This window comes from Apium graveolens, chromosome 3 (genome assembly GCF_009905375.1).
Source record: "Apium graveolens cultivar Ventura chromosome 3, ASM990537v1, whole genome shotgun sequence".
Classification (NCBI taxonomy): Eukaryota; Viridiplantae; Streptophyta; class Magnoliopsida; order Apiales; family Apiaceae; genus Apium; species Apium graveolens.
The window spans coordinates 254,840,446-254,857,227 of NC_133649.1; positions in this window are offsets into that span (position 1 = coordinate 254,840,446).

Below are 16,782 nucleotides of genomic sequence, written 5' to 3' on the forward strand. Positions count from 1 at the left end.
TATTTAATCGTTTACGCGTTCGCTTGGTCGCTTAAACGTTTTCGTAATACTTAATCGTAAATGGTTCGCGTCGTAATTCCTTTAGTATTTATTCCTTGTATTTTTAATTATCATACTTGAATATAAATCCGTAGGGTTTTAATCTCATAAATACGGTCATTTTTTAAAGTTCATTTTCTTCGAAAACTAATAGCGTTTACATACACTCATTTGGTACGTATAATCGTAATATCAACTCCGAAACTTATTTTCTCAGGCACTACATAGTGTGGGATCAAAAGTTTTTCCCGTCCGTCAAGGGTACTATTCATTAAACATTTTACAAGGTCTCAAAAATTCAAGTTATTATATTACCATTCATAAAGGTCTTTTACCGATGTAAAAAATTTGGGTTCTTACAGTCTTCCCCCCTTAAAAGGATTCCATCCTGGAATCAGTTCAGAAACAGGTAGGGATATGCTTCTCACATGACAACCTCGAGTTCTCACGTTGACCTTGCAGTATTTGATCTCTTCATAAAATTTCCACTCATCCATCCAATATATTTCCGGGTACTCGTCCTTGTAGTCTTATGACCTCTACACGTTACTCGACATACGCTAAGTCTGGCTATGAGTTTATTAGCTCATTTTCAATCATATGTTTAGTTTTGACGGTTAAATTTCCTAATCTCGATTCGTGGTACTCATTATAAACTTGGTGACCGTTCGATGATGGTGCTAATTTGTAAGTCAACTTTCTAGTCCTTTAATTCTTCAACTGGTCCAATAAATCTTGGGTTCAACATTCCTTTCCCTTTCGAATCTCATCACTCCCTCCTCGAGAGGTACTTTAAACAATTCTTAGTCTGCTACTTCGTACTTTATGTCTTTATAGTCCTGGTCCGCATATCTCTATTGTTCGTCCTGGGCTGCCACTTGCCAGGTTCTGGTAATTTCTAAGAATTCCTTTGGTCTGTTTGACTCAATGATGGTCCAAGTATCTTCTGCTTACCAATTTCTTCCCAACCTAAGAGAGAATGATTTTTTCTTCCATACAAGCTTTATAGCCGTTCCAATGCATGCATGATAACTCGTTATTGTCGATAATTCAATTAACGTCAACTGGCCACTTCATTCCCCTTAAAAATTGATAACATGGATGATTAGGGCATCTTCTAGTGTTTGGAATCATCCTTCGGCTTATTCGTTTCCCCTTACATTGCTCCTACTAGTGCTAGAGTTTCATTCCTTAACGTTTTTCCCATTTTGGCGCATCCTCTCTGTCGATTAAGTTATATAAGAAGTTCCCTGTTGCATTTCTACACGCTCGTCTCCTGCTACACGCTTAGCGCCAGATTTAACATTTCTTCCCATAGTAACGTAAGGCACGTCATCGTCCTGTTGCCATCTTGAAGGAAACACCATTTAATACAAACTTTATTGACATGTTTTAGGATCGTGTAACGTTCAGCTTCCGTCATCGGTCGGACTTCTTTAATCATTCCCCGTATAATATCTATAGTACTACGACACTTCTGGGTTGTACTTGTTATTCTCGCTAGCGCCTTAGACATATTCACGTTTATTGGTACCTGCTACTAGTGGCCTTTATAGGGCGTGTACGATCTTCTTTGCCTTCTATCAGTTCTGAAAATGACATCCTTCATTCTTTCACGTTGCCCTTCGTAAGGGATATCGGTGACTATTTTTCGTATGCTAGCGTGGTAAGTACATCTACACGAATTATCTGTCAACAATAGGCGATTCCCCAAACCTTTCCAAATAAAAGGTAAGCCGTGAGACGTATCTTCAATGATCAGGATAGTCTTCTCGTTCTACTTGTCGATCTGAGAACTCTAAGTCATGCCTCAGTTCGTCCTTTTTCGTAAAATATCTTAGGAAATAGTCCCGTCGTGAAATTAAATCTTGGGTCCTTGTGTGGTGCAGTCGTCACGGGGTCTCTCTGTCCCAATTATCTCTTCTTCGTTCATAAAATTTTTGTAGAGTGGACATCTATCGTTTGCACAATAAAGTAAGCGGTCCTATTTAATCTATCACTCAAAATCCTTAAATAGCATGACGGCTAACTTGGTTCTTGATAATCCTCCTTCAAAATTTATTATAATTAACTCTTACTTCTATTTGGGTTATCTACAAGTCGAATTTGCCAAAATTTTAACCCTCGTTATTCCGTTTTCATTTTCAACCATGTCAAATACTTACTTACCTACTCAATGACATCTCTTTTCACATTCTGTCACGACTAATATTCGTTTACATTTTTAGGCATCTTTAAGTCTTCTTGTTAAGTAATAAAGCGTTCTTTTCATGCGATCCTTCTCATCAGTTATTCTGAGATTTGTCATCCTCAATATATCTTTTCCTACTTAAAGTGTCGGCCACCAGACTGGCCTTTCCTTGATGATAATAGATTTCTCAATCATGGCCTTTGATCAATTTGTCTATAGCCTCTATCTCGTGTTCAGTGTAAAAAAAAATTCCATAATTTTCTCATAAGTAAACTCCTTGTCCCTTTCAGTCTGAACCTTATCGCAATTATTCTATATTATTACTAGAAAGCCTTATGTCATGGTCCTTAAGCTGCGTAGACATATCATTAGACTTCACGCAACATCCTATTTTTATCGTCGAGTAATTCTAGCACGAGATTTCTACTAACCTTGCCTTCAATTCTTGAAAATTTTATTCCTCAAATTCATACATGCTTGGTTTTTCCCGAATTTATTAGCACCTTTCTCGATAATGTTTCATAGAAGTGTACCTCATTAATCACATCGTATCCCTATTTTCGTTCTTCTATAACCATCTTAAAGATACTTATGATAATAACTAAACATGGTTTTCCCTTTTTAAAACAACTTACTGTTCATGATGCGCCGATTGCACCATCATAGCACTGAGCTTTCAGTCTCATATTTCAACAATTGGTTCTCAACTATACCATTTCTTTGTCGGGAAGGCAATTAGCCTTGGAAAATGATTTTCACGATATCGATGAAATTTAGACAATCTCAACAAGATTTCAAAATCTAACATCTGAACAAATAATGAGCTCCGAATAAAATAGTCACAATACTCAGAAGATTTATAACTTGGAAGGAAGAATATAACAAGGATTATCCTTCCATGTCCTTAGAATTTTATATTGCGATATTATGGAGAATATCCATTGAAAGCAATGATTGCTGAATAATAACGTTATAAGAATGATACTTGTAAGATTTTCCCATTAAAAGAATACTTTTCTTCTCGAATAATGAAAGAAATATAGAATAACATCCTCAACCAAAGGTTAACCATTGAGGTCTGAAAGAGGTGCTATTTTGAAAGAAGGAATTTTACCCAATGATTAATAAATAAGGAAGTATATTGTTCTACAATCACTTTGAACTTTTAATTGAATATTCGTTATACAAACGAAAGAATAAAATATTTCATGAACAAACTATTTCATAAAACTGAATATGAATTCTCGTTTGAGTGGGCGACCTAGTTAGACATTCTTTGAAAATTTCATCAACAATTAAATCTAGCATATATAATGCACTATGGAATAATAAAATTTTTATTGGAAGTGGAACAAGCAAAATAATAACTAGTCCATATCAAGCAATATTATCAACCGGCTAAGAAAATGGCCAGCACAATTGGTTTGGTCCATAGCAACTAGCTAGGACGGTTAGCTAGGCTTTTGTCGTATTAATTAAAATTTTGACTAGTTAGGACGATTAACTAGTCATTCATGAGAACATATGCAACTAGGCATATTTCAGTTTGTTTGTAAAAATCTCAACATCGTAAACACTGAAATAGTTTTGGCTACTTGGATGATGATTTTGAAATAAAGAGTTTTTAAATTTGGGTCGAGAAAGACAATTATAACTCTGAGTCGAGTGGTCTTGGCATCGGAAAAATCGATAGCCTTTTATCAAATATTTCTTGCCAATAAAAGGGTACACTCAGAGGTGTCCTCGTTCACATACTTTATTAGATTCTCAAATAGAATTGAATTCGGAATACCAATATCAAATTGATACCCTTACTATGATTTCAAAGTTCAATATATAATTTCATCCCGATTAGAGGAAAAAGGATTCCCGAGGAATATATGGATATTTGATCATCCATGTTTTTAACAATTTGTTAAATATTTACAATCTCGACCGAGAAGAGTAAGTATGAAAGAAGAATTAAATGAAGATATTCATTATGAATATTCGTCAATGAATTGAGGAAAAAGAAATTCCTTGTATAATTGAAATAAAGTATAAATAGCTCTGAGCTGAACAAGAAGATCTAATCTACGAATGAAAGTTCATTGATCAACTAAAAGAATTGAGCAAGTCTTGATGCGGAGAAAGACTATTCAAGATGGTCACATCAGAAGTTCAAAGTAGGGAACAAAAAGGATTGCCTGATATGACTTATGAAGGCAATACGAATGATCAACAATTTGGAGGGAGTAACGTGACAGTGAGTAGGTGCCAAAATATTTCACTGATTATCCTAACTCTCGTCATTATCCATCTGAGGATGATCCCACCTCATCTTCTTCGTAATTCCATGTTTCAAATAGTTTCTCTTTCAGCATCATTTTAAAATCGCTTACTAACTTGACTTTCGCACATATATGTGTCATTCCGATGTTTTACCTCGAAGACCTTACTCAGAAATATTCCACAAACATCTGTTAAGCCGATAGTTTCCTACTACATGCATCTGTTACTAACTATAAGCGGTCAGTTCCCCTTGGGAACAGATCAAAGAGATCTCTTAGGGATCTCAATGCAGTCCATAAGTTCAGTGGCATGTGTATGTAATTGAACATACGTTACCGAATATATTAGAGGTCTACTTGTATATATACGTTGCCTCTAACATCATTTCTACAGAAAATTTATGCTCTAGACTCACTGGTCTATCCTTTTAAAAGGTTCTAAGATCAAACCATCACTCGTTGTAATCTTATGCCATTTAATTATAGACATGCTATCAATTCTCAATGCTCTCGATTTCTGAGCTAAACCATCATAACCTTACATGTTAAGTTCACTAATAATATCACATAGTGTACTCGTCCTATGATGACATTCTTATATTACATTCAAATATTCTGTAATAGAATTAGAATCCTCAAGGGTATATTGGACACTATCTCTGGTGAGTTTGTGATTAATACGACATTCCCATCCTCCTTGGTAAAATGACACTGTCAACTACTTTAGGTCAATAACCTCAACTGTATGCTAATAATTAGACTTCAATGATCCTCACATGTGATGCCCCTTCACGGGCAACCTATAAAGAACTTCGAGTATCAAGGCTCGTTTTATCAAAATTTACATATGGTGTTGGTAATATCGTCTTTACCCCAAATGCTCTAGAGACTCAGCTCCAAGTTCTACATCCACTTCCTTGCCAAATCAAATATGATTTTAATTTTTCTCCTCATTATTCTGATAATCTCCAATGGTCTCATTAGTCATACCTTAATACCTCAAATATACACTCATCCTAACCTACACATTGAGGCTACATCTGGTAGTCCAATGACGAACTCTATATGAGCTCTTACGAAATCTCGCATCTAGACAGACTCCTAACACTCTCGTTTCTAAGTATTATAACTTAATGCTCTGATACCATTTCTGTAACGCCCCCAAATCCGGGGTCAGGAATCCGGGTCGTCACGCCATCCTTCACTCAAGTGTAACTTGGTATTGATTCAATAATCTAACAAACCCCAATCTCATACTCACACACACAAGTTATAGCCTTAAAAATGACGTACAAAATGTAATCTTCTTTTATTACACTCAAATGTAATTTACAAGATCTCAAACAATTATTTATAACCTCTACATGAAGTTACAATATTTACGACTGATATCTTATACCTATCTGATGCTCTAGCACACTGAGGCTAAAGCTGCCAGGGATCCTCCCCATGACTGTCAGCGACTAAGTCCCATACCGGCATACTGGTCATCTGTTGTGTTGTGTTATTTGAAAGAAATCAAGAGTGAACTATAATGCCCAACATAATAATATACAGTATGAAAATGACTGTATGATAAACTCAAGTAAAACGTCATATATGATAAATACGTTTTCTTCAAAAATAGTTTTCCTTGGTGAAATACACCTTCTTATGAAAACAATCCTTTGGTGGATTTTATTAAACTGCAAATACCTTAATAGTAAACCTAGCATCTAGGCTTGGGTTACGGTATTGCATCACAATTCCAATTGGAAGAATAGGACATTCTTTGGAGCCACCGCATACGATGATCAGTCGTACTGCGATAAAGTAACCTTTTCTACTAGAAGAAGGACGACACCTTCGTATCCCGGTTATCACCCTTGCCGCATTCGGGCTACGTGTCCCATTTTCAGGTATACACATACTTCACAAGTTCCTGAGTACACTGAGTACCTTCGCCTGCGGTACCTTTGGTAGTCCATCTAGCACTACATAGTACCAGAGTCTACCCCTCCCTTGTCCTTTAAAATAATTCTATCAATCTCGAGAACTCGATCCACATCGAAGTTCCCCAAGCGTTTTGCTTGTTGATAGAAATAGCTTATCTCTCTAATATATAAGTGTATATATGTGTATATACGTACTTCCGAGAATTTTGGAGGAAGTACTAAGGATGTGAGTTGACCGTTGTCAACAGATAATTAATAAGGGGGACAAGTTTCTCCTTGAAACTATATTCAACATATTAAATAAGTCGGGATAACATTCACCGACGATCTGAAATTATTCGAATAATATTCTGAAATCAGAAAATATAATTTTAAATCAGGATCTATGATTTTTAAATCAATAATAAACCCTTTAAGAATAATAATTAATTAAATAATAGTCGATAAATAATTAAACCTCGAATGAGTTTACTCTCTAAAAGAATATTTAAAATAATATTCCTCAACTAGTTTGTGTCTACATAATTAATAATCTATAATGATTAATCAGGTTTGAAATAAATAATCGTTGGAGTATACTACTCCCATAATAAAGGAATAAGTATATAGTATTTATTATTCGAACCATAAATATATTTGAGGTAATATGATCGTTGGGAAATCGTTTTAATAAAAGTTCGAGGTATTTTAATGTTTCGTAAGTGGACGATGAGTCCTTTTAAAATGTACCATTATGGACTTGTAATCATCCTATAATATCACCGGAATGATTCCCGGGTTTTTATATTATAAAAACAAAACTGACCGACCCTCGATCTTCACTTTTGATCCGTAAATCAGGAATCAAGCGATTCAAGCGCCTAAACGATCTTTATAACATTTCATATCATGATCAAGGGTTATTTTTCAAGAAACTACAGTTTACGACTTCGGGAATTTCTGCAGAAACCTAAAGTTGCGATTCGTTGGTCTTAACGGGGTTACGTTTACGATCAGGATTTCGTTTATGCCCTAACTCTTAACACAACTACCAACAATCATAATTTCATCATCAATACACAAAATCCTCTCAAGAACATCATGTTCTTGAGGCAACAACAATAAACCTTAAATCTACTTAACTTAAACTTCAAGATCTCAACAATACCACTTTTTAAATTAAGTTTTCTACCACATACTAAATTGATCTTAAAAATGAATCTTAAATAAAGTTGGGCCAAAGATTTTTACCTTTCTTGAAAGCTTGAGATGTGTTCTTGAGGATGGTGGAGGCTTGGAAGTGCTTGGTATGATTTTTGGAACCTAAAACCACCATTGAAATCAAGAAACCAAGGAGAGGTTACTATTCATACTATTCACTAGTGAGTTTCTTGATTTTATTTCACCCATCAAACCTTGATAAAAAGAGATGAAAGAATTTTATTACCTTATTCTAATTGCTAGGAAGCTTTAGAATTAATGGGATGATTTTACCATGGCTAGATTTTGAGATTTGAAATTGAATTCTCCCCTTTTTCTTAAGGGGCCGAATGGAAGCTTGATGGGGTGGGGGGTATTTATACTTGCTTCCCTTGGTTGCTTAGCTTGGTTGCTTTGATAGGTTGCTTCTAGGAAATGGCGTGGGAGATCTTCCACTTGATTTGATAATCTTCCTAGCATAGCATTCTAGGTTTATTCTTGTTGCAAATCTTGGGGACAAATCTTATGTAGCTTCTTAGAAACTACTTGTGTTAGCTTCCTTAGCACATTATTTGGATAGCTTGCTTGATCGCAAGAACAATGCTAGAAGAATCAAAGTTACCAACTTACTTTTGGGAAGAAGCTGTAAATACTGCATGCTACACTCATAATATTTCTTTGGTTAATCAAGCAAAATGCATGACTCCTTATCAATTATTCAAGAACAAGAAGCCAACACTAAACTTTCTTCATATCTTTATTTGCAAATGCTATATTCTCAGGAATCAAACTAAGCAGCATGGAAAGTTTGATGCCAAAGCAGATGAAGGTATTTTTGTTGGGTATGCAGTTGGAAAAGCATACAGAGTCTATAATCTAAGAATCAACATTTTTATGGAATCTGTACATGTTGTGTTTAATGATAAGAAGATTGAAGTACTGCAAGATGAAGGTTTCCATAAAAGTCTCAAATTTGACAATATTGAGATGAAATGTGATGATAGTGATGATAAAAGTGATTAAGAAATGATCTTTAAGGATAATACAGAAAAGTCAGCAACAAATGAAGCACATAATTCTACATCCATCGAAAGACAAGGTGCATCATCCGTTGAGAGAAAAACTTACATCATCCGTCGAAAGGAAAAATTCAACATCTATTGAGCCATCAATAGGAGTTGAAAGTCAATATGGAACACACACAGAAAGGACCCCAACTTCAAGTCAAAGATCCACAAACTCAGGGGGAGTTTTTTTAATCAAAACTCAGTCACAGATCAAGATATCTTTGAGGCCTCTTCATCTAGAACTAATCTACCACAACAAAGGAAATAGACTAGAGATCACCCATTTGAACTAATTATTGGTGATGCATCTTCATTAGTGCAAACTAGGAAAGTAACTCAAGAAGAATGTCTATATAGCAGCTTCCTGTCACAGGAAGAGCCAAAGAAGGTAGAAGAAGCTTTGTTGGATCCTGATTGGATTTTAGCTATGCAGGAAGAGCTAAACCAATTTGAAAAGAATAAGGTATGGAAGCTAGTACCCAAACTTAAAGGCAAGAATCCTATTGACACCAAATGGATATTCAGAAACAAGATGGATAAAAATGGCATATTAGTCAGGAACAAAGCTAGATTGGTTGCCAAGGGCTATTGTCAACAAGAATGAATAGATTTTGATTAGACCTTTGCTCCTGTTGCAAGACTTGAAGCCATCAGAATCTTTCTAGCCTATGCAGCCCATGCCAATTTTAAGGTCTATCAAATGGATGGTAAAAGTTCTGAATGGAGATTTGGAGGAGGAAGTCTATGTTAGTCAACCTCCTGGTTTTGAAGACCTTAACTTTCCTGATTATGTCTACTATCTTTTGAAAGCACTGTATGGTTTGAAGCAAGCACCTATAACCTGGTTTGACACTTTGTCAAAGTTTCTTTTAGAAAATCACTTTACAAGAGGCACTGTTGACAAAACTCTTTTCTTTAGAAATGTTAATGGCTCTAGTATAATTGTTAATATTTATATAGATTATATTATATTTGGCTCTACAGATGAGAAACTTTGCAAAAACTTTTCCAAATTGATGCAAAGTAAATATGGAATGAGCATGATAGGAGAACTAACTTACTTTCTTGGTTTACAAGTTAAGCAAGTTAGTGATGGAATATTCATTAGTCAAGCCAAATATATTTATGATCTTTTAAAGAAGTTTAACTTAATTGACCGCACATCTGCAAAAACTCCCATAGCCGCTGCCACTAAACTTGAATTGAACACTACTGAAAAATATGTGGACACTTCAAGTTATAGAGGCATGGTTGGCTCACTTTTATATTTAATAGCTAGTAGGCTAAATGTAATGTTTTCTACTTGTCTTTATGCTAGATTTCAAGCTGATCCTAGAGAATCTCATTTAGTAGCTATTAAGTGAATTTGCAGACTCAAAGGAATACCAAAACTTGGCATGTATTATCCTAGAGATTCTGGTTTTGATCTAATTGGTTATTCATATGCAGATTATGTAGGTTGTAAAATTGATAGAAAAAATACAACAGAAACCTGTCAATTTCTAGGAAACATGCTATTGTCCTGGTTCAGTAAGAAACAAAATTCAGTTTCTAATTCTACAGCTGAGGCTGAATACATTGCTACTGGTAGTTGTGCACAGATTATATGGATGAAGAATCAATTATTGTACTATGGTCTATATGTGGACAAGATCCCAATTTTTTGTGACAACACAAGCGCCATTGCTATTACTAAAAATCATGTGCGGCATTCAAGGACCAAGCACATTGACATCAAGCACCACTTCAATCGAGAACATGTCATGAATGTTATTTTCCCTAGAGACTAAGAACTAAACCAAAGTATAGTTCAGTGTATACAAGATGACTATGATGACCTCAAATCTAAGGTTACTTGTACAACTATCACTATGTGAACATCTGCTGATAAATGAGTGAACTCCATCAGTTGTTCAGCTGTGTGAGTCATGTTCAGTGAACTTATTCTATAATAAGCACCTACATACTAGCTATAGTATCACCACATAAATGTCTTTGATAACAGACATCCTTCATAATGAAGCAAGCATAGTATGTACCGATCTTTGCGGATTACTAATTACCAATTAGTAATCCTACGACCAGGAAATATTTAAGTTCAGAGTTATCATCTTTTAGGTCTCATTATTATGATCTCATCATAATCCATAAAAAGCTTTACTCTAAACTATGGTATATCTTATTTAAACACTTAAATAGATAAAGCCCGTAATAAAATCAAAACAAGTCTTTTATTAATATCAATGAAATCAGAACAGATTACATAAAAGTTATTCCAAAATCATCATACATGATTGGACTTAGGACACATCTCTTTCAATCTCCCACTTGTACTAAAGCCAATCACTCTGGTATCTAATACCCATCTTGTCTTTACGACCATCAAAGTGACTTTGAGAAAGTGGCTTTGTTAAAGGGTCTGCTATGTTGTTATGTGTGTCAACTCTCTTGACGTTGACATCTCCTCTTTCAACAATCTCCCTAATCTGATGAAAGTGTCGTAAAACATTTCCTATAAGAAGTATGTCATCTACTATACAATAAGAAATGTTACCGTACTTCCACTAACCTTCTTGTAGACACATGGTTCATCTATGTTTTTGATAAAACCAAATTCTTTGATTGTCTCATCAAAACGGATGTTCCATCTATGAGAAGCTTGCCTTAAACCATATATAGTTCGCAGCAGCTTACACACTAGGTGTTGATTTCCCTTGGAAAGAAAACCCTCTGGTTGTGTCATATACACTTCCTCTTCAAGTTCCCCATTGAGAAAGGCCGTTTTCACATCCATTTTCCAGATCTCATAGTCGTAGTAAGCAGCAATCGCAAGCAAAATCCGAATTGATTTTAACAGGGCTACAGGCGAAAAAGTTTCATCAAAGTCAATCCCTTGCCTTTGTTTGAATCCTTTTTCCACGAGCCTGGCCTTATAGGTCTCCACCTGGCCATCTGCTCCAATCTTTCTTTTGTATACCCACTTGCACCCAATAGGCTTAACATCTTCAGGCGCCTCAACCAGAGTCCATACTTGGTTGGTATACATAGATTCCATTTCGGATTTCATGGCACTATACCATTTCTCTGAGTCAACACTACACATAGCCTCATTATAGGTCACAGGGTCGTCATCATCAATGATTGACAACTCATTATCATTCTCAATGACAAGGCCATAATACCTCTCAGGTTGGCGAGACACTCATCTTGACCTACGAATGGGTTGTTCCACAGAAGGTTGTTTAGTCTGAACAGGTGTTTCCACTTGATCCGTAGTAGTTTGTGCTTCTTGAACTTCATCAAGTTCAATTTTGCTCCCACTGTTTCCTTCAAGGATAAACTGCTTTTCCAAGAAGGTAGCATGTCTGGAGACAAACACCCGATGATCGGTGTAAAAGTAATACCCTAAAGTCTCTTTAGGATATCCCACAAGATTACATTTTATGGATCGAGATTCCAGCTTATCTGGGTCAACTTTCTTGACATAAGCTGGACATCCCCAAATCTTAACGTGTTTAAGACTCGGTTTCCTTTCTTTCCATATCTCATATAAAGTTTGAGGAACAGATTTGGAAGGCACCTTATTCAGTAAATATGCTGAGGTTTCCAATGCATAACCCCATAGGAATACTGGAAGATTCGCATAGCTCATCATGGACCGAACCATGTCTAACAAAGTTCGATTTCTCCTTTCAGATACCCCATTCAACTGTGGAGTATATGGAGGAGTCCACCGGGAGACTATACCATTTTCTTTAAGATAAGCTAGAAACTCTCCATTCAAGTATTCACCACCTCGATCTGATCGAAGAGTTATAATACTATGCTTGGTTTATTTCTCCACTTCATACTTATATTCTTTGAACTTTTCAAAGGCTGCAGACTTGTGTTTCATCAAATACACATATATGAATCTAGATCGATCATCTATGAAAGCAATGAAGTATGAAAATCCACCCATGGCTTGCGTAGACATTGGTCCACATACATCTGTGTGTACCAATCCTAGCATATCTGCAGCCCTCTCTCCATGTCCACTAAATGGAGATTTGGTCATTTTACCCAATAGACAAGACTCGCATGTAGGTTATGGTTTCAAAATCAAAGGGGTCAAGTAACCCTTCCTTATGCAATGTCCGCAGTCTATTTTCACTAATATGACCTAAGTCCGCAGTGCCACAAGAAAGTGAGATTTTCATCATCCTTTTTCTTTTATTAGTATGTTCAATTTGTAGTAATTATGCTCTACATCACATACATACAGACCACTGTTTAAAATACCAATTCCATAAAGAACGTTATCTTTATGAATTGAACATTTATTATTCTGAATAACAAATGAAAATCCAGCCAAGTCTAACATGGAATAGAAATAATATTCCTCACAATCGAGGGAACAAAATAACAATTATATAGAACAATAGTCTTGCCCATAGGCATATGTAAATGAAATGATCCTACAGCTTCAGCAGAAACTCTTGCTCCATTTCCCATCCATAGAATCACCTCCTCTTCTTTAAGAGTCCTACTTCTCCTTAGTCCCTGCAACGAATTGCAAATATAAGAACCACAGGCGGTATCTAATACCCAAGTAGAAATTTGACTTTGTGACATATTAACTTCGATCATGAACATACCTGAATCAGAAGCGGTAGTCTCACTACCCTTCTTCTTCTTCAATTCTATAAGGTAAACCTTGCAGTTCCTCTTCCAGTGCCCCACCTTGTTACAGTGAAAGCAAACAGCTTTGCTCTTGGGGTCTTCAGCTTTTGATGGAACCGGCTTTTTCTCACCTACTTTCTTCTTCTTGGAAGGGTTCTTCTTCCTTTTCTTAGGATTGGAACCTTCACCAATTAGAAGAAGAGAACTCTTCTTAGGGGGAAAATTCGATTCCGCAGTCTTCAACATGTTGTGGAGTTCAGGCAGGCTGACATCCAGCTTATTCATGTGAAAGTTCACAACAAACTGCGAGAACGAACTCGGAAGTGATTGCAAGACCAAATCTTGGCTCAGCTCCCCATCCATGGCAAAACCAAGTTGTCCAAGACGTTCAATCAAATTGATCATCTTAAGTACATGGTCATTCACAGATGATCATTCAGACATCCTACAACCAAACAGTTCCTTCGATATCTTATATCGAGCTGTCCTCCCTGCCACATCATACAACTCTTGTAGATGCATAAGGATAGTGTGAGCATCCATATGCTCATGTTGCTTCTGTAGCTCAATATTCATAGAAGCAAGCATGATGCATTGAGCAACATTTGCATCATCTATCCACTTACGATACACAACATGTTCATCATTATGTGCATCGCTAGCAGGTTCAATAGGCTTAGGTGAGTCAAGCACATATTCCAGCTTCTCAACCCTGAGAACAATTCTCAAGTTTCGAATCCAGTCAGCAAAATTAGGATCAGTCAACTTGTGAGCATCTAGTATACTCCAGAGTGATAGTGTAGAAAACATAACGAATATAGTAAATCTGTAAATGATGAACACATAACAACACTTAGCAAATATTCAATTTCATTTCAAGACACTATATGAATCGGGTCTTTATTCATAAGTGGCTCCCACTAGCTTATCTAATTTATACAAACCCTAAGTGAAAATTAAGCATTCATAATGCTAGTGGGAATAGGGATCCTACATTCCATCACACAACCTCGGCTGTAGCACGAAACGTCATGTGATGTTCAATAGGCAGACAACTCTTGTCAATTACATCTTATGTTATTCCCTAATAAAAATTTAGTCCTCTTGAATAATTGAGTCACGGCTGTAGCATGACAAACTCAATATTCTCAGTCAAGTCTAACCCAACATTTCGTACAATTGAATCAGTCTCCAACGACCCACGGCTGTAGCACGTAACGACCTTTAGATTCTAATTCAATGTACACATCTCTATGTAATAGACATGTATTTCTTATTTCGAAATCAAAGCCCTCGGCTGTAGCACGAAACGACAATGATTTAAAAATAAGAACCACTTTCTACCATGTTGGAAGGCTATGACCGACACAAGCCCGTTGTGTCATTGGCCAATTACTACTTGATATTATTTAATTTTAGAGGCATTATATTATGTTACAATCATAATCATATTATAAAGAGATTCTTCCTTTAAAATTAAATATTTCAAATCAATAATCGATAATCAGATGATTACAGATAGAAATCTGCTTTTGACAGAATCATCCTTTCTCTCAATATTGAAAATTCAAATTTAATTACGTGTTTCATAAACACAAGAATCTCATGATTGTATTTATAATATTATTGTTAAGGCAAGAAACGATTCATATTCTAGATTTTCTAGAGCATGCCTTATATTGATTTAAGTTCACCTAAATCTATCATCGCATGGTAAACATAGACATATATCTCATATATAAAATTAAATAAACAAGTAAATGTAAAGTGCAATAAAGTAAATATATTTTGTTATGGCCCCATCCTATGTGATCTTTATCAAGATCATGATAAAGATCAAGGTCAATCTAATATGGTGATGGAAATAAATACAACTATTTATTATATAAGTCTTCTTCTTTATTTAGACTTCTTGTATGCCTCGTCTTCTTCTTTGTATCACCTCCATTGGATAGCCTTCTTGAGTCTTCAATTACATTATATAGATTCAAAGTAAAACTAATCTAATGAACTTACAAGAATAACTCGAGTTACATTCGAGATTTATGATTACAAAGATTGACGACATGCAAGTCGTATTTAAAACCAAAACCAAAACCATTACACTAAGGTCGAAAGGCCATAACCATCCACCATGCTCATACAACACATAAAAGCATGTTAAAACACATAATATGATCTTAACATATCATATTATCCATGATCTAATCATAGAAAAAAAATATGACAAAAATCAGAAAAATCAGAATCAAATCAGAAAAACAAGAATCACTGTTTACAGGTGGTAAACGATGTCAAACGCCTTAAAGACGAGTCGTTGATAGCTATAGCTATCAGTTTTGTTCAGACGCTGGTTTACCTATGAAATAGGGTATTCGTTTGCGTAAATCGGACACCAGACCCAGATTTCAGCAAATCTGCAGCAGCCAATTCAGAATCCGTATCTAATATGATTCTCATAATTAGAACCAACATAAATCATGTATATATCAGTATATATACAGATTACATAATCATCTTATAATTATACAACTCACATTAATATCATATATTCAAAACCATACATATATAAGCATATTATATCAACATCAAATCATGGCGAATCATGTACATGCTCATATATCGAAAACAGTTAAACACGTAAACGAATTAAAAACTTTTCTCAAGTAGCTCTGATGCCATTGAAGAGGTTTTAGCACATAAACGCAACGAAAATGTAAATTTAAATCTTAAAAAACCGAAACCCTCTGCAGGATCCATGCGAAAAATAATATTTAATTCGTAGTTCAGTATGTTTATCTTAAGAAACTTTACGTTAATGGAAAGATGAAGGTCTTTAATAGCGATCCAAGAACGATGAGCGGAGATCCCTAACAGCTGCTCCTCAAGTGTGAAGCACTCCACCGGTATCCACCAAGAGATCAATGTAATGGAGGAGGAAGAGGTTGAGAGAATTAGTTGCCTCCCTCTTGATCTACTTGAGAATTAGGGTTAATTATTTGGGTTGAGGCAAATAGGGTTTATAATAGTATATTTATAGGCAAAATTTTCAGCTGAAAATTTTCCATAAAATATTATTATTATTAACCCTTTAATTGATTATTCTTATTAACCAATTAACTAATAATTAAAACACTTTTTAATCATTAATCCCATTTCTAAACACTTTAGAAAAATAATTCTCTCACTTGATTTAATTTTCAAAATTAAATTCTTAATTAATAATATTAAGAATTAATTAAATCTCATTTAATCAATTATTAAATCTGCTAATTAATTATTTATTTCACAAATAAATAATTACCAGCCATTATTAATTAATTCCTCCACCATTAAATCATTCTCTTTTATGGTGTGACCCTATAGGTTCAATATTAAGCCGGTAGTAGAAATAAATAATAATAAAACTATTTTATCATTATTTATATAAATTCTCTAAT